Source organism: Cetorhinus maximus, chromosome 5 (genome assembly GCF_964194155.1).
Source record: "Cetorhinus maximus chromosome 5, sCetMax3.hap1.1, whole genome shotgun sequence".
NCBI classification, from domain to species: Eukaryota; Metazoa; Chordata; class Chondrichthyes; order Lamniformes; family Cetorhinidae; genus Cetorhinus; species Cetorhinus maximus.
In genome coordinates, this window is record NC_135883.1 from 78,047,253 (window position 1) to 78,067,115 (window position 19,863).

The following is a 19,863-nucleotide window of genomic DNA, read 5'->3' on the forward strand; positions in this document are numbered from 1 at the left end:
AATAAGACTTTGCATACAGAGACTGGATGTACATGTACACCCTCCCCCGCCGCACCTCCCCTCGCGGAGGCTAGTTCAGGGAACTGAATAATTTCTCCAGCAATTTCATAAGCCTGAAGTCATCCTCGCCGCCTCTGGAGCAGATGAGGAAGTGTTTTAACATATTCAACTCGGCTCGAATCTATCCAGCGATCTCCACAGAGTTGATCTTCATCAAGAGTTGATGTCTCTGACAAAAGGTAGGAAAGAGTGACCGTTTCAAAATGAGAAGTTTTCGAAAGCATATGTTTTCAAAAGAAAACATAAATTACTGCTCAAATATATTTTTAGTTTAACATTGTGGAACGCGGAAGGTTTCCTTTGCTTGTACTGTTTAATGAAATATATCTATGTTGTCTATTAACGAGTTTCCCATCACTCTAGCACAACCGCCTTCCTTCGAAATATTCAGGCTCTTAGCATCAGGAAATAATAGAGGGTTTTGGAGGAATCACATCTCCTTTAAAATTCTTCAACTATTATGGTTGCCGTTCTACTATGAGTTCCTTGTCACTATGAAGCGAGTTCAGATGCGTATAAATCTAAAAGTAGCAGCCTAACTTTGGACTGATGCTGATGGTGCTGATGTGAATCTTGAATACGCTAAGCCAAGTGTTGAGGTTTAATACCGTTTGGAGTACACCCCCAGTCTGACAAAGCTAGGTTTAAAACTCTGAAGTGGTTTGTTAATTTGTTGGGTACTTTTAAAAAGTTTATTATCGAGTCTCTTTAATCTTACAAAGAAGTGGATATTACCCCTGGCTCTGTGCCAATGCATAAAGTGTCACCTTTGAAAGAATGGAGTTTTTACATCTGTAGGAGCATGAATGTATGGAGCTCCACTTGAGGTGGGCATAGCCTGAGTCATAGCCCGATAAAGCCTACACTATAACTCCAGTCTTGGTGGTTGAATTTTACATTGCACAGAGGAGATTTTTCCATAGCTTGCCCAGTGAGAGTCAGCAGCAGAGGTCCTGGACAGGCCCACCCTGGTACTTAAGAACCGACCACAAATTTTCAGCCCAAATGTGTTTCCATGGTTACATTCCTGTGAAGCACCTTGGGATGTTTTTATTACATGAAAGGCTCTATATAACTGTACATTGTTGGTAGAAGTTGCTTTTTACAGAAAAGAATTGATACATAAGACAAATAATGTTTTACACTAATAGGATGAGATGTTGGAAGAAAGAATCAAAAGGTAGAACTCTCAGATAGGACCACAAAATGCTGAAATGCACAGCAGGTCAGTCAGCATCTAAAGAAGAGAATTAGCTGAATGTTTTGGGTGCAAGCCATCATCAAAATCATCACCAAGTATGCTTATCTAAAACATTAAACTGTCTTCTCTCTTTCAAATGCGGAGAAGCCTGTTAAGTTTTTCCAACATTCACGGTTTTTCTCTTTAATTTGATAAGGCACTGATAGTATCAATGGTACAATTTGTATAATTTATACAAGAAAATGGCTGAGATGGGAATATTACAATATTAGGCAATGGTGATCCAACAATAAACTAGTGTCGGGACTGTGTCAAGGATTTGAGGTGAGGTAGATTGATTGAAGTGTAAAACCAGTTACCAAGGAAAATCTGTGCTCTTTCAGCACAGCCAAGTTTAAATCTATTCTTCCTGCTTGATTATTCTTCCCATTCACAGACACACACTAACACAATTAGGGCCAAGAGTTTAATTCAGGTAATAACTTAGGTTAACAAAACACTTTTGAATAATTGTTTGTTAATTGTTCCTGGTGATCATGGCTTTCTGTGAGTTTTTGATTCCAGATAACACACCAGGTATGAGCAATATGTTAAGTAGTATGTCATAAATGATCAGCTGTCCTTTTTCACTAACAGGCAGCTTGATGTTCATTCTTGATCATGCACAACTTAGAATTATCAGAAAGCAAAGCATGATTTTCTTTAAAAAATTAAAAAAAATAAAAGTTCAGGATTAAGATCATCAGGTTTTAAGTTACAGCCCAATCCAGATTCCAGGAAAAAGGTGATGTGCTACATGATCACATGGAAAAAATGGTCGTCTCATAGCCTGAACTCTGCTGTGCACATATTTCAATATTCCTAAATGATAGATGGACTAGCAACACCAACCCCACACCCCCCCACTTCTAACTTTCCAAAATTGCCTACCAAAAAGAAAAATCTGAATTTTGGTATCTGTGTGACAGTCACGCCATGCCTGTAAAGCTAACTGAGAGGAGAATACTCTACTTTTAAAACGAAAGCCACATGAAAAAATAGAAAACTGTACCTTAAAATGGTTTCCAGAAAGTCAGGTGACTCCTTTTGTGGTTTTTGGACAGACAGATGCAATACATCTAGGAAGTTACTTGAAAACGCAAATGGTTTTCCCAGGTGCAAGTTGACTACGCCTTATTATTTCAATGGAACATATTTATAAGACAATGGCTATTAGACCTGTCGGCCCCATGAAGATGGATGTCAAATAAAGTCTTTTAGTGAATTAGTCATAATTGGAATGATGATGGGATATCAATCATCCCCCCCATTGTGTATCAATCATATCAACTCTAACCCATTGTATGAACAATGGAATGTATCATTACTGCCAGCACATGACTGAAACTAACTGGGGAGGATGTCAATACATTATTAATCCACAGCTGAGCCAGCAAGGCACTCTGGGACTAGCAGCACAGGGTGATCATACCCAACAAAGAAGGAAAGAACCCTGCCTCTAAAAGAAAATCACCTCAGGCAGTGAAAATGGGCTAGTTCATTTCACCTGCAAGATTATAATTCTTCACTACATGAGCTGAGCCATAATTTCCCCTGGAAAAGCCAGAAACTGTGAACCTCCATTTGTCTTCAAAGAAACAGGAGAGGTCCCTACTGATCTGCATTGTTTTCAACCTCCATCTTAAAGACAAGTTAAACAAGTGACTTGTTTCTTGTTACTCTGTTAGTAATCTGAGTGCATGTTACATCTCTAGAAATCATTATTTTCTTTTGCGCATGTGTGTCTGATTGTTTGGGGAATGGGTATTTGTTGTGTTTACATTTTGTGTGTTGTGTAAATAAACATTTATCCTTTTTTTGACTTAAACTTACCAGAAATCCTGTTTTGTCTGCTCTTTAATGTTAGAGCACTCAAAAGAGTTAAAATGCTCCCTTCTCAAAAATTCACTTTGTTGTGATCAGCCAAGAGGTGAGAAAAGGGGGAAAGTAATTCCACCTTCTCTCTCCATTAGTAACACCTGGATAATTTAACTTTTAATAATTTGTTAAGCAAATGGTTTCATTTACTTTACAATCAGTGAATTTATCTAAAGTTTCAACTTTGGATAACTTCCATGCTAAAAATGACGTATGATTTTTTTTGATTGATGTCCCCAGCAATTTTCTCCCTTACTATTTTGAAGGTGCTGACTCATTCAACCAGCACAGGTAACTCCCAGTACTTGGCAAAATACCATTCTCCATATGTGGGTTTTGAGAGGGTTGGGCTATGTTTAGAGGTTAATGAGAGGTGTGGGCCATTATAACTAAACCCCAAACTTGTCCTTGTCCAATGTGTATATATGTGTGCAGTATAACAATTGGGAGTTCTGGATTATTTCCCCCTGTTTTGCTTAGGAAAGCCAATGCTAAGCCCTACTAACATTTTGCCAAAGACCAAAGAAGATTAGATCTGGGGCTTTCGGTGTGTCATGCCCAATTAGATGGCACACTTTCCTACTTTCCTTAAAGAATGAATTTCTATGGATAATTTTTAAAATAACGTTTGATAACGAGTTTTATAACTTCAGTTAGGCATATATGTGTTTTGGAGGTAAAATGAGATAAACTTACAGGCCCTAAAATTCATCATTGTATAATTCTGGTGGTTATAATTAGTTTATAATTAGAGGGAAGGAGGATTCGCAGGGACCTATGAAAGTGATGGGGAAGAGGTAGTGGAAAAAGAGAGGAAGAAAAGGTGGAAGAAAAGAGAAGGACAAGCGGATGGGAGGAGAACAAGAGGGAAGGTGGAAAGAGGAGGTGAAGTGATGGATTGAAAAGGGAAAAGTCGGAGTGGAGAAGGAAGTAGAAACAAAAGGAGAAATAGGAAGAGGGAGTTATAGGGATGAGGGTAGCAAAAGCGGGGAAATCCCTAGATCAAAATTGGTTTTGGTGGGTGGGTGGCTTTGCTAAGCAAAAACTTCTTTTTCATCCAGGGGAACAGGAAAGAAGATCGAGAGAGGGAGAGAAGTTCAACTCAGCTGAGTTTGCACAATTCATCCACTGGATCTTCAACCAATTAAACTCCATGAGGATCAGTGGGGCCTAGGCTTATCAAAATGTTTCATAATTTTGAAAAACAATCTTAAATCTCCTGTTAATCTGCTTTTCTCCAGTGGAAATAGTCCTGGTATCACAAAACTGTCCTCATAACTATTGTTTCCCTAGTAAATCTATGCTGTTTATTTTCTATAATTTTAATGCCCTTTCTATTGTGCGTGGCACATAACTTCACATTCTAACTATAATCTAAACATTCATATATATATATATACAAATTTATCATTAAAGTTTTTACTTTCGTATGCCACAATTTATAAAACCCAAAATGCTATTGGCTTTTTAAGTAAAGTTACTTACCTACACTCTCAAATTCTGAAGATTATGTAGTTGAACTCCTAGACTTTTGTTCATCTGGACCCCTCATGTACACCTCTCTCCATTAAGCATACCATCTCAGTTTTTAAAATTCGCTCATGGGTTGTGGCTGGCAGGGCCAGTATTTGTTGTCCATCCCTAATTGCCCCTGAACTGAGTGCTTTGTTAGCCCATTTCAGAGGGCAATTAAGAGTTAAGAGATAGACATAGTTCTCTGCAGCTGAAAGCAGAAGTCCAGGCAGGTGTGTTGCCTGCCCTGTGCCAGGGTTCGGGACACCTGCTCTGGGCTGGAGAGGAACGTGCAATGGGTGGGGGGGGGAGGATATAGTCATCTTGGTCCACATAGGTACCAATGACATAGGTAGAATTAGGAAAGAGTTTTTGCTGAGGGAGTATGAGCAACTTGGGGCTAAATTAAAAAGCAGAACACCAAAGGTAATAATCTCTGGATGATTACCTGGGCCATGAGCAAATTGGTGTAGGGTAAATCAGATTCGAGTTAATCGCATGACTCAAAGATCAATGTGGGAGAAATAAGTTCCAATTCATGAGGCACTGGCACCAGTACTGGGGCAAATGGGAGCTGTACCATTGGGACTCATGGTGCATGGGGTAACACATCAATGTGGATTGAGGATTGGTTAGCTAACAGGAAACAGAGAATAGGCATAAATGGGTCATTTTTGGGTTGGGAAGATATAATGAACAGAGTGCCACATGGATCAGTGCTGGGGCCTCAACTATTTACAATCTGTATAATTAAAGGGGCCGAATGTATGGTTGCTAAATTTGCTGATGACACAAAGATAGGTAGCAAAGGAAGTTGTAAGGAGGACATAAGGAGTCTGCAAAGGGACATAGATAGGTGAAGTGAATGGGCAAAAATTCGGCAGATGGAGTATAATGTGGGAAAACATGAACTTCTCCAGTTTGATAGGAAGAATAGAAAAGCAGCATATTATTTAAATAGAGAGAGATTGTAGAACTCTGAGGTACAGAGGGATCTAGGTGTCCTGTTACATGAATCATAAAAAGTTTGTTTACAGGTACAGCAAGTGATTTGGAAGGCAAATGGAATGTTGCCATTAATTGCAAGGGGAATGGAATATAAAAGTAGGAATGTTTTGCTACAGTTGCACAGGGTGTTGATGAGACCACATCTAGAGTATTGTGTACAATTTTGATTTCCTTATTTAAGAAAGGGTATATGTGCATTAGAAGCAGTTCTGGGAAGGTTCACTCAACTGATACCTGGGATGGGTGAGTGATCTTATGAGGAAAGGTTGGACAGGCTGGGCTTGTATCCATTGGAATTTAGAAGAATGAGAGGTGATGTTATTAAAACATAAAAGATCCTGAGGGGACTTGCTATGGTGGTTGCTGAAAGGATGTCTCCTCTTGTGGGAGAGATTAAAATGAGGGAACACAGTTTTAAAAAGGGGTCTTACATTTAAGACAGAGGAGAAAAGAAATTTCTTTCTCTGAGGATCATGAGTCATTGGAACTCACTTCCCAAGTGAGCAGTAGAGGCAGGGTCATTGAGCATTTTTAAGGTAGAGGTAGATAGATTCTTGGCTATCAAGGGAGCCGAAGTTATCAGGGATAGGCAGAATGTGGAGTTGAAACAACAATCAGATCAGCTAAGATCTTATTAAATGGCCGAGCAGGATTGAGGGGCTGAATGGCCTATCCCTGCTCCTAATTCGTATGTAGTTAACCATATGTCTGGAGTCACATGTAGGTCAGAGCAGGTGGATGGCAGATTTCCTTCTCTGAAGGGTTTTCAGGAAGCAGATAGCTGTTTACAGCAATCAGTGATAGTTTAATGATCACTGTTACTAAGCTTTATATTCCAGATTTATTTACTGAACTTAAATTCCACCAGTTGCCATGGTGGGATTTGAATCCATGTCACCAAATCATTGGCCTGGGCCTTAGATTACAAGTCCAGTGACATTACCACTGTCACTGTCTCCACATTTCTATCTTTATTTCCTCCAAATTATATTACTTCACATTTCTCCACAGCAACTTGTATCTGCCACCTGTTTGCCCATTCTTCATCCTATATTCTTGAAATCTTCCTGATCCTTTACCAAACGTCCTGTTTTTGTGCCATCAGCAAATTTGGAAAAATGCTTCCTATGCCCAAGTTAAGATCATTTACGTTACAGAGAACTAAAGTGGACACAGTGTTAAATTTCATGGTGTATTATGTACAAACCAATCTGAGAAGCATTGACTTTCACATAATTCTTTCTTGTCTGTCCCCATCTGTCAGGAACAGCACCAGGCAAACCTAAAAATGAGATGTCAACTTGGTGATGTGGCAACACAGGACTACAAACATGCTAAACAGTGGAAGTAGCATGTTATAGAATAGAGTTAAGTGATCACACATCCAATGGATCAGAGCAAAGCTCTGCAGCCCTGCCACACCCAGTCATGAATTGTGGTGGACTATTAATTAACTAAGGCTGAAGATAAGGCTGAAGCATTTGCTACAATCTTCAGTCACAAGTGCCGAGTGGATGATCCATCTTAGCCTCCTCCAGAGCTCCCCAGCATCACAAATGCCAGTCAATGCAATTCACTCCACATGATATTAAGAAACGGCTGAAAGCACTGGATAGTGCAAAGGCTATGCCCTGACAGTGTTCGGGCAATAGTATTGAAGACTTGTGCTCCAGAACTTGCAGTGCTCCTAGCCAAGTTACTCAGTACAGCTACAGCACTGGCATCTACCCAACTATGTGGAAAGTTGCCCAGGTATGTCCTGTGCACAAAAAGCAGGACAAATCTAACCCAGCCAATTACCACCCCATCAGTCTACTCTCCATCATCAGTGACGAAATGGAAGGGGCCATCAACAGTGCTATCAAGCAACACTTGCTTAGTAATAACATGCTCACTGACACCAGTTTGGGGTCCGCCAGAGCCACTCAGCTCCTGGCCTCATTACGGCCTTGGTTCAAACATGGACAAAAGAGCTGAACTCCCGAGGTGAGGTGAGAGTGACTACCCTTGATATCAAGGCCATATTTGACCGAGTGTGGCATCAAGGAGCCCAGCAAAACTGGAGTCAATGGGAATCAGGGGAAAACTCTCCACTGGCTGGAGTGATGCCTAGCACAAAGGAAGATGGTTATTGTTGTTGGGGGTCAGTCATCTCAGCTCCAGGATATCACTGCAGGAGTTCCTCAGGGTAGTGTCCTCGGACTTCAGCTGCTTATCAATGAACTTCCTTCAGCCATAAGGTCAGAAGTGGGGATGTTCGCTGATGATTGCACAATGCCCAGCACCATTCATGACTCCTCAGATACTGAAGCAGTTCATGTCCAAATGCAGGAGACCTGGACAATATCCAGGCTTGGGCTGACAAGCAGCAAGTAACATTTACGCCACACAAGTGCCAGACGATGACCATCTCCAACAAGAGAGAATCTAACCATTGCCCCTTGACATAAAATGGCATTACCATCAATGAATCCCCCACTATCAACATACTGGGGGTTACATTGACCAGAAACTGAACTGGAAGAGCCATTTAAGTACTGTGGCTGCAAAAACAGGTAAGAGGCTAGGAACCGTACAGCCTGTAACTCACCTCCTGACTCCCCAAAGCCTGTCCACCATCTACAAGGCACAAGTCAGGAGTGTGATGGAATACTCCCCACTTGCCTGGATGAGTGCAGCTCCCACAACATTCAAGAAGCTTGACACCATTCAGGTCAAAGCAGCCCACTTGATTGGCACCACATCCACAAGCATTCAACCCATCCACCACTGATGCACAGTACCAGCAGTGTGTCCCATCTACAATTCCCCAAGCTCCTTCGATAGCACCTTCCAAATCCACGACCACTACCATCTAGAAAAACAAGGGCAGCCGATAGTTGGGAATACCACCACCTGCAAGTTCTTCTCCAAGTCACTCACCATCCTGGCTTGGAAATATATCGCTGTTCCTTCACTGTCGCTGGGTCAAAATCCTGGAACTCCCTCCATAACAGCACTCTGGGCGTACCTACATCACATGGACTGGAGTGGTTCAAGAAGGCAGCTCACCACCACCTTCTCAAGGGTAACTAGGGATGGGCAATAAATGCTGGCCCAGCCAGCGACGCCCACATCCCGGAATGAATTTTTAAAAAGTGGAGGAGGAGGCTCTGCTGACATCTCCGTACAAAGTGGTGGTGGAGCCCAGCATTCCTTTTATCCATGCAATTTGTCACTCCTACAACAAATATTATTAAAGACACTCTAGGAGGATTTAGCTGCAGAGAGGGGGAGGCAGTTTTGCTCAAGTGTTTCCAGCCAGATTTAGCGATGAATGCAGAAGCGGTCATACGCCAGAGAGGCTCAAGTCTGCAGCCCTCAGATCTGAGGGTTCAGCCACAGGGTGATTGGTGGAAAAACACAAGAGACTTGTGGATTAAACTGTCAAAACTCAGGGAGCTCTTCAATAGGTTTACAGGAGAGGCGATGTCATGGGGATTGAACAAACACAGAAGTAAAACTTTGATGTTAGAGAGTGTATGAGGGAGCTTGGTGCATTTTCCAATGGTGTAAAATAATCGGGCTGGATGCAGACCAGAAGGTGTGGATTCTGAGGGTGATGAAGGTGATCAGAGATGGCTTTGTCAAAACCGCAGAGAGGATGAGTGTTCACATGATGGTGAGGTTCATTGGGTTTGTTGAGTTGTGGGAAGCAATGTTGATGTGAAAGGTGAACGTGAGGGAAGGAAATGTTTATCCAGCATCCAGTGCTGGATTATCCAAAATTTCCTCCAATTCAATATTTTGCGACTGAAGGCATTGTTTTGGGCCCCTACTCTAGAATCACAGAATCGCCGAATCTTTACAGTGCAGAAAGAGGCCATCAGCCCATCGAGTCTGCACTGGCTCTCTGAAAGAGCATTCTACCTAGTCCCACTCCCCTGCCTTATCCCTAACCCTGCACATTCTTTCTTTTCAGATAGCAATCCAAATCCCTTTTGAATACCTCGATCGAACCTGCCTCCACTACCCTCTCAGGAAGTTCATTCCAGACTCCAGCTACCTCTGGGTGAAAAAATATTTCCTCACACCACATTTATTCCTTTTGCCAATTATTTTGAATCTGTGTCCTCTAGTTCTTGATGCTCCATTGAGTGGGAATAGTTTCTCACTATTTAACCTGTCCATACCCCTCAGGGTCTTGAATACCTCTATCAAGTCTCCTCTTAGCTTTCTTTTCTCTAAGGATAACAGTCTCAACCTCTCCAACCTCTCCTTATAACTACAGTTCTTTATCACTGGAATCATTCTTGTGAATCTCCTCTGTACTCTCTCCAATATGCTCATACCCTTCCTCAAGTATGGTGACCAGAACTGGACGCAGTACTCCATTTGAGGCCTAACTAGTGTCCTATACAAGTTCAACATGACCTCCTTACTCTTATACTCAATGCCCCTAATAAAAAAACCTTAAGATACTATATGCTTTAACTGCTCTCTCAACATACCCTGCCACCTTCAATGATCTCTGAACATATAAACCAAGGTCCCTCTGTACCTGCACCTCCTTTAGAGTTTATGCCTTCATTTATATTGTCTCTCCATATTCTTTCTGCCAAAATGAATCATTTCACACTTCTCTGTATTGATCTTCATCTGCCACTTGTCTGCCCAATCTACCAACATGTCTATGTTCCTTTGAAGTTCAAGATTATCCTCATCACAGTTGACAACATTTTCAATCTTCATATCATCTGCACATTTTGAAATCATGCCCCAAACACCACAGTCTAGGTCATTAATATATATCAGAAAGAGCAAGTGTCCTAACACTGACCCCTGTGGAACTCCACTATAAACCTTCCTCCAATCTGAAAAACAACCATTAACCACTACTCTTTGTTTCTTGTCACTAATTTCTTATTTCAATGCCTACTCTCCCTTTTATTCCATGAGCTAAAATTTTTCTGAAAAGTCTGTTGTGTGGCACTGCTTTTTGAAAATCCATATACACCACATCAATAATATTGCCCTTATCAACATTCTCTGTTACCTCCTCAAAAAACTCTAGCAAGTTAGTTAAATATGACTGTCCCTTAATTAATCCATGCTGGTTTTCCTTAATTATCCTGCACTTGTCTAAGTGACTAGTGATTTTGATCCGAACAATAGTTTCCAGAAGTTTCTCTACCACTTTTTATTTTATTCATTCAAGGTATGACTCCAACCAGGGGAGACTTTTCCCCCGATTCCCATTGACTCCAGTTTTACTAGGGCTCCTTAATGCGGCACTTGGTCAAATGCGGCCTTGATATCAAGGGCAATCACTTTCACCTCACCTCTGGAATTCAGCTCTTTTGTCCATGTTTAAACCAAGGCTGTGATGAGGTCAGAAGCTGAGTAGGCCCTGGCAGAACCCACACTGAGCATCAGTGAGCAGGTTATTGCTAAGCAAGAGCCACTTGGTAGCACTGTATGTAGCACCTTGGTAGCACTTCCATCACTTTACTGATGATCAAGAGTAGACTGATGGGGCGGTAATTGACCAAGTTGAATTTGTCTTGCTTTTTGTGTACAGGACATGCCTGGAAAATTTTCCACATTGCTGGGTAGATGCCAATGTTGTAGCTGTACTGGAACGGCTAGGTTAGGGGCATGGCAAGTTCTGGATCACAAGTCTTCAATACTATTGTCAGAATATTGTTAGGGCCCATAGCCTTTGCAGTATCCAGTGCCTTCAGCCATTTCTTGATATCATGTGGAGTGAATCGAATTGGCTGAAGACTGGCATCTGTGATGCGGGGGACCTCTGGAAAAGTCTGAGGCACTTGTGACTGAAGATTGTTGCAAATGCTTCAGCCTTATCTTTTGCAATGATGTGCTGGGCTCCTCCATCATTGAGGATGGAGATATTTGTGGAGCCTCCTCCTCTGGTGAGTTGTTTAACTGTCCACCACCATTCACGAGTGGATGTGGCAGGACTTCAGAGCTTAACTTTGATCTGTTGGTTGTGGAATCGCTTAGCTCCGTCTATCACTTGCTGCTTATGCTGTTTGGCACGGAAGTAGTCCTGTGTTGTAGCTTCACCAGGTTGACACCTCATTGTTAGGTATGCCTGGTGCTGCTCCTGGCATGTCCTCTTTCACTCTTCATTGAACCAGGGCAGATCCCCTGGCTTGGAGGTAATGGTAGAATGGGGGATATGCCAGGCCATGAAATTACAAATTGTGTTTGAGTACAATTCTGCTGCTGCTGATGGCCCACAGCACCTCATGGTTGCCCAGCCTTGAGTTGCTAGATTTGTTCGAAATCTATCCCATTTAGTATGGTGGTAGTGCCACACAACACGATGGAGGGTATCCTCAATGTGAAGATGGGACTTTGTCTGCACAATGACTGTGCTATGGTCACTCCTACAATACTGTTGTGGAAAGATGCACCTGCAGCAGGCAGGTTGGTGAGGATGATGCCAATTACGTTTTTCCCTCCTGTTGGTTCATTCACCACCTGCCGCAGGCTCAGTCTAGCAGTTGTGTCCTTTAGGACCCAGCCATCTCAGTCCTTAGTGGTGCTACCAAGCCATTTGGTGATGGACATTGAAGTCCCCCATCCAGAGTACATTCTGCGCCCTTTCCACCCTCAGTGCTCTTCCAAGTGGTGTTCAACATGGAGGAGCACTGATTCACCAGCTGAAAGGGGGGGTGGGGGTTTGATTTGTCATAATCAGCAGGAGGTTTCCTTGCCCATGTTTGACTTGATGGCATGAGACTTCATGGGGACCGGAGTCAATGTTGAGCACTCCCAGGGCAAATCCCTCCTGACGCCACCTCTGCTGGGTCTGTCCTGCCAGTGGAACAGGACATACCCAGGAATGGTGATGGTGGTGTCAGGGATATTACCTGTAAGGTATGATTTCGTGAGTGTGACTATGTCAGGCTGTTGCTTGACTAGTCTGTGAGACAGCTCTCCCAATCTTGGGCACAAGCCCCCAGCTGATAGTAAGAAGGACTTTGCAGGCTTGACAGAGCAGAGTTTGCTGTTGTCATTTCCGGTGCCTAGGTCGATGCTGGGAAGGTCCATCTGGTTTCTTTCCTTTGAGACTTTTTAGCAGTTTGATACAACTGAGTGGTTTGCTAGGCTATTTCAGAGTCAACCACATTGCTGTGGATCTGGAGTCACTGGTAGGCCAGATGAAGTAAGGATGGCAGATTTCCCTTCCCTCAGGGACGTGAGTGAACTCGATGGGTTTTTACAACAGTTGACAATTGTTTCATGGTCATCATTTAAATTTTAATTCCAGATTTTTATTGAATTCAAATTTCACCATTAGCCATGGTGGGATTTGAACCTGGGTCCCCCGAGCATTACCTTGGGTCTCTGGATTACCATTACATCTCCGCCTCCCCATTTCTAAACTCCGTTCTCCAGCTGGCCCATTCAATCCCTCACCCTGACAACTATCTGAGATTAATTCAGACTAGTCACACGCTAGATGTCATGCTTGACCCCAAGATAAGACCCTGACAACATATTCATGCTATCACAAAGACTGCCTGTTCTGTACCATTATCTGCCTTTGCCCCTGCCTCAGCTCATCTGCTGCTGAAGCTGTCATTCATGCCTTTATTACCTTTGAACTTGACTATTCCAATGTACTCCTGGCTGATCTCCCACATTCTACCCTCAGGTCCTGTTCTGCGAAAGTGAAAGTAAGGAACAGAGAGAAAGGCTCCAAGCTTCAAGCTTAAAGAGATAAATGCTTATGAGAAGCCAGAACATCCAAAGAGACAACTGAAGGTCTGTGACTCTTTGCTATGGGCATATGAAGCAGTGGTGTACTGTTGACAGCGGAGTCAGTGAGAGAGTGTGCGTGGAAGAAAGCTTAAATACATGTGGTGACCCAGGGGAGAGGAACATCGAAAGGAGAGTTAGAAACCCTGAAAGTGACCCTTGTGGAAGGCATTTGAGAGAAACTGTTGGTTTGGGAGAAGATTCCAAGGCGAGTTCTTGGAAAGTAGAGATTGGAAACCCTCATGTGAAAGATAGAGTTCAGTGAGACTGGTTGGCTCACCTTGTGTCAAGCGTCTAGGGGGAGTTAAGGAGAGATCCATAGCATCAGTCTGGGGTGGCATCTGTCAGTTGGTTTCAGAGTGTGGTGTGCCTGACCACTGGTCACCAATTGGTTACATGGACTATACTTACTGTGAACGTTAGAGTATAAGATAGCTTTTGTAGCTTGTGTTATCCTTACAAATCTGTGTATACTATAAATCTGTATAGTTGTGAGTGAAGGAGTATTGTAATATAATTCATCTTTTCTTGTTTAATAAATGTTTTATGCTTTTGTGAAAAGTTCATTAGCTGACTCCGGTGACTCTGCTCAGTAGCTCCTCTCCATGTGTCTGAACAAACAAATAAAAGTTAGGATCAAGCTGGATTCCACCCTGGGATCAGGATTGTCCCGTGGTAACCTCAGCTGGGGTCGTAACAGTATGGATGTGTGTGTGTGTGTGTGTGTGTATAATTTGCTGACTACTGAAAACATGAACAGGATTCAGTGTACCTTGGTCTGCATATCAGTAGAGGAGATTGAAGAACAGGCAAAAACTAGTCTGTTCCTTTACTGTCGCTGGGTCAAAATCCTGCAAATCCTTCCCTAACAGCACAGTGGGTGTACCTATACCACATGGACTCCAGCAGTTCAAGAAGGCAGCTCACCACCACCTTCTCAAGGGCAATTAGGATGGGCAATAAATGCAGGCCTAGACAGCAGCGCCTACATCCTGTGAATTAATTTTAAAAATATTCTATTGGGCGGTATACAATGTTTACTGTGGGTTCCCAAAAATACTGCGCATTATAGAGCTACGTGGAACAGTGTGTTAGGAGTCTTGGACGAACCAAAGAGTTATGGATAGAGTTCTTTCATTGGCTCTACATTATCTACTGACCACACCTAACAGGCACAAACTACATGTGAAATTATCGGGCTAGCTATTTATTTTCGAGGCAGGTAACCGAGTTGGGAAATTTTCCCAGCTTGGTGTGCCTGCCTTGGGAGAAAATGCAGTAAAGACTGGAATTTTTTTCCAGGGGCGCGGGTACTAACAGGGCTGAAACCGCCATCGCTGGAAAGAGGTCAGAGGCAGCCACAGGGGCTGATTATAAAGTTACTTTCTTGTAGTTTCATAGCTTCATTTCTTGTTTTCAAACTCACATGTTTCACTGATGTCCTACACAGGGCTGCTGGGTGCTGAGGAGGGCCCTAGGACATCATCTCAGGTATAATAAAAAAACAATAAAGCCCTTTAGCCCTCACCCCTCACACCCCCTCAAACCCCACACACACCCCATGCCCCATCTATAAGACCATAAGACAATGGAGCAGAAATAGGCCATTCGGCCCATCAAGTCTGCTCCACCATTCAATGAAATCATGGCTGATCTGATAATCCTCAACTCCACTTTCCTGCATTTTCCCCATAACCCTTGATTCCCTCACTGACTAAAAATCTGCCTATCTCAACCTTGAGTATACTTAACGACACAGCCTCTACAGCCCTCTGCGGTAAAGAATCTCACAGATTCACTACCCTCTGAGAGAAGAAATTCCTCCTCATCTCTTCCTTAAATGGGTGACCCCTGACTCTGAGATTATGCCCTCTGGTCCTAGACCCTCCCAGAAGGGGAAACAGCTGTTCAAGCATGCAACCTGTCAAGCTCCCTAAGGATCTTCTGGGCAGGATATTGAGTTCGGCAAGCGGGGGCTGGGGCCCGCTCGCCAACGCGTAAAACGATGCAGGATAACGTCGTGCAGAACTCCCGACGTCGCCCCGCGTCATTTCAATTTTCAGGTCGGCAGGGGCGCAGCTGAATCAGCTGTACGCCCGCCGACCTGTCAACGGCCAATTGAGGCCATTTGAAAACTAATTGAACTAGTTATAGGACCTGCCCGTCCAACCTTAAGTTTATCGGGCAGGCCAGGAGCCCTGGTGGGCTTCAGAAAAAGCATGAAACCTCATCCATGGGCCGGATGAGGTTTCATGTAGGTTTTTAAAAATTTAATAAAAGTTTAATTAAAAGTGATGGACATGCCCCAACTCATGTGACAGTGAGGGAATTCCCCCCCGCCTCCCACCCGCACAGGGAGCACATAGCACTTCCTGGCGGACGTCACGTTGGACGGGCCTTAATTGGCCTGCCAACGTAAAATGGTGGCACCCTTCCCAACTGGGGGCGTTGATCGGAGGTGTGCCCGCACGCACCCACTCCTGAACTCCCCCCCACCCCCCAAAAGGGGGCAAATTCTGCCCTATATGTTTCAATAAGGCCGCCTCTCATTCCTCTGAACTCTAATGAGTACAGGGCCAACCCACTCAACCTCTCCTCATAAGAAAATCCCTCCATACCCGGGATCAACTTAGTGAACTTTCTCTGGACTGCCTCCAATGCCAGTATACCTTTCCTTAGATAATGAGACCAAGACTGTTCAGAGTATTCTGGGTGTGGTCTAATTAGTGCCTTGTATAGTTTCAGCAAGACTTCCCTATTTTTACACTCCATTTTCTTTGGAAAAAAGGTCAACATTCTACTTGCCTTCCCTATTACCTGCTGAACTTGTATGTTAGCTTTTTGTGATTCATGCATGAGGACTCCCAAATCCCTCTGTGCTGGAGCTTTCTGCAGTCTTTCTCCATTTAAATAATATTCAGCTCCTTTATTCTTCCTGCCAAAGTGCATAACCTTACATTTTCCCACATTATATTCCATTTGCCAAGTTTTTGCTCACTCACTTAACCTGTCCATATCCCTCTGTAGACTCTTCGTGTCATCCTCACCACTTGCCTTCCCACCTATCTTTGTGTCATCCGCAAACTTGGTGATAGTACATTCACTCCTCTCATCCGTGTCATTAATATATATTGTAAATAATTGTGGTCCCAGCACTGATCCCTGTGGCACTTCACTTGTTACAGGTTGCCACCCTGAAAATGCTCACTTTATCCCAACTCTCTGTCTATTATCAGTTAGCCAATCTTCTATCCATGCTAATATACTACCAAAACACCATGCGCTCTTATCTTTTTAAGTAGCCTTATATGTGGTACCTTATCAAATGCCTTTTGGAAATCCAAATATATTACATCTACTGGTTCCCATTTACCTATCCTGCTTGTTACCTCCTCAAAGAATTCTAATAAATTTGTCAGGTATGATTTCCCCTTCATGAAGCCATGCTGACTCTGCTTGATTATATTATTTATTTCTAAATGCTCTGCTATTACACCCTTTATAATAGACTCTAACATTTTCCCAATGACAGATGTTAAGCTAACTGGCCTATGGTTACCTGTTTTTTGTCTCCCTCCCTTTTTGAATAAGGGTGTTACATTGGCAGTTTTCCAATCCTCTGGGACTTTTCCAGAATCTAAGGCTTCTTGGAAGAATACCACCAGTGCATCCACTATCTCTGTAGCTACTTCCTTTAATATCCTAGGATACAACCCATCAGGTTCAAGGGACTTACCGGCTTTTGGACCCATCAGTTTCCCTAATACTTTTTCTCTAGTGATAGTTATTGTATTTATTTCCTCCCCCCTTTTGACACTTAATTATTTAGTATTTTTGGAATACTATTAGCTTCTTCTACTGTGAAGACTGAAGCAAAGTCTTTATCCAACTCCTCTGCCATTTCCTGGTTCCCCATTATTATTTCCCTAGCCTCATTCTCTAAGGGGCCTATAGTGACTTTGGCCTCTCTATTTTTTATACATTTAAAGAAGCTCTTACTGTCCGTTTTTATATTACTTGCTAGTTTACTCTCAAAGTTTATTTTCTTCCTCTTTATTTTTTTTGGTCTTTTGTTCGTTTTTAAAACTTTCCCAACCCTCTGGTTTACCACTAATCTTTGCCACATTATACATTTTTCCTTTCAGTTTGATGCTATCCTTAACTTCCTTGGTTAACCATGGTTGGTTTACCCCCTTCCTAGCATCCTTCTTCCTCACTGGGGTATACCTTCTTTGTGAGTCATGAACTATTTTCTTAAATGTCTGCCATTGTTCAACAACCGTCTTTTCTGCTAAACTGCTTTCCCAGCCCACTCCAGCCAACTCAGCCCCCATTTCTTTTAAGTTATTTACGTTCAGCACAGTTATTTCCGACCCAAGTTTCTCACTCTCAAACTGAATGCGAAATTCTACCGTATTATGGTTATTGTTTCATAGGGTATCTTTTACTCTGAGATTATTTTTTAAACCTGCCTCATTACACACTACCTGATCCAAAATAGCCTGATCCCTGGTTGGATCCACAGCATATTGTTCTGGGAAACTGTCCCGAATATATTCTATGAATTCTTGCTCGTGGCTTCCTCTGCCAATTTGATTTTCCCAATCTATGTGAAGATTAAAGTCACCCATGGTTAATGGATTGCCTTTTTTACATGTCCTCATTATCTCCTGATTTATTCTCTACCCTACAGTATAGCTACGGTTAGGGGGCCTATAGACTACTCACACCAGTGCCTTCTTTCCCTTATTATTTCTTACCTCCATCATATGGATTCTATATCTCCCGACCCAAGATCATTTCTTGCTATCATACTTATTCCATCCCATACTAACAAAGCTACCCCACCACCCTTTCCTTCCTGCCTGTCCTTTTGAAAGGTCACATATCCCATAATATTTATTTCCCAGCTTTGATCTTCTTGTAACCACGTCTCCATAATGGCTATGTAATCATATCCATTAACCTCTATTTGTGCCAATAATTCATTTATTTTGTTCCGAATACTGCGTGTGTTTAAGTAAAGAGCCATTAATTTTGCCTTTTTACCTTTTTCCCCCCTTTGACCCTATTTGCTGCTTATTTTTTATGTTCGTACATTCTGTCCCCTCCAGTCACATTCTGGGTCTCATTACCTAAATAGCTGCTCTCCAAGCTGCCATATCCTTTTGCCTTGTAAGCCTATGTCTCCCCTCTCCAGAACTCTCCCCCCCTCTATTTAGCTTAAAGCCCTCTCTACAGCCCTAGTTATTTGATTCACCAGGACGCTGGTCCTAGCATGGTTCAAGTGAAGACTGTACCACTGGACCAGCTCCAACATCAATGCTACCTCATGCCCCCAACCCACCCCTCATGGCACCTCATACCCTTCATGCCTAGCTATGCCCCTCCACACACCCCCCACCATAGTCCCTCATGCTCACCATGCCAAGCTATGGCACTCCCATGCCCATTCACTCAATATATACTCTTATAGAACCAATTAGCCCTATAGTGACAATAGGATGTGTTAAAAAAAGCTTTTAAAAAACACCATTCAGTCATAAGTTTCCAATTTCGGAAAATAGAACTCCTTTCACTACAGCCCAATAAAAGTGTCAATCATCAAAACACATTAAAATATCAATAGCAGAAATGGCAAGCAAACAAAACATTTTTATATTATGTAAATAAACATTGTGGAATTGACAGAATTGATCAGAGAGCCAGAGCTGTTAATCAAGCAATGTTTTATCTGGGGCACAGCTGGTTTAACGCTCTAATAGATGTCTGGACTTTCAGCCTGAGAGATCCGGGATCTGCAGCAGTCCTCACACTTAACCTATACTGGTGAAAATCAGGAACACTGGGAATGGGATCTGGAATCCCGGAATCAGGTCCCAACCACTTCCAGACTTCCACAGAGTCTCCCCAACTCCATAAAAATCCAGCCCATCATGCCAGTCAGCTTCTATGCCTCAGAGCCTTTCAGGCCAGATGAGGGAACATATGCATCAGTCTGTTACACTGTGCATAAACACATAAGTGAGCAATGTATGCCTTTTTTTACAAGAAGCACAATTTCATTAACTTTTCTAGATTTATCAGGCCTGGTCAGTACAATTGTACAGGCCTGCTGGCATTCTCAGAGTCCAGGAGATCACTGACTACATACCTGCAGCCATTTGCTCTCCTGTGCATAACACTGCTCTTTTACTCTATTAATGTCCAATTGGTCGGTAACCAGCAACACAGAAAAATGCAGGCAAATGCCCCTTAATGACTTCATGTTTTGACAATTCGCTGAGCCCCTTTAATTGAAAGGGAGGGATGAACGGAAAGTTAACCTCCATGTCAGCCCAGACCTTCGCAGTCTCTTCCATCTATTTATGATTCAATCTGGCACTAATTCC

At 42.7% G+C, this 19,863-nt stretch overlaps 1 long non-coding RNA gene across 1 annotated transcript in view; it reads left to right on the top strand.

The window, feature by feature from the left end:
• The first annotated feature begins 151 nt into the window (after nt 1-151).
• Nucleotides 152-19,863, top strand: part of LOC144680305 (uncharacterized) — an 80,935-nt gene continuing 61,223 nt past the window's right edge. Inside the window, exons 1-2 of the long non-coding RNA XR_013576531.1 lie at nt 152-239; nt 13,368-13,477. This is a non-coding gene — a long non-coding RNA (uncharacterized LOC144680305). The remainder of the gene's footprint in view (nt 240-13,367; nt 13,478-19,863) is intronic.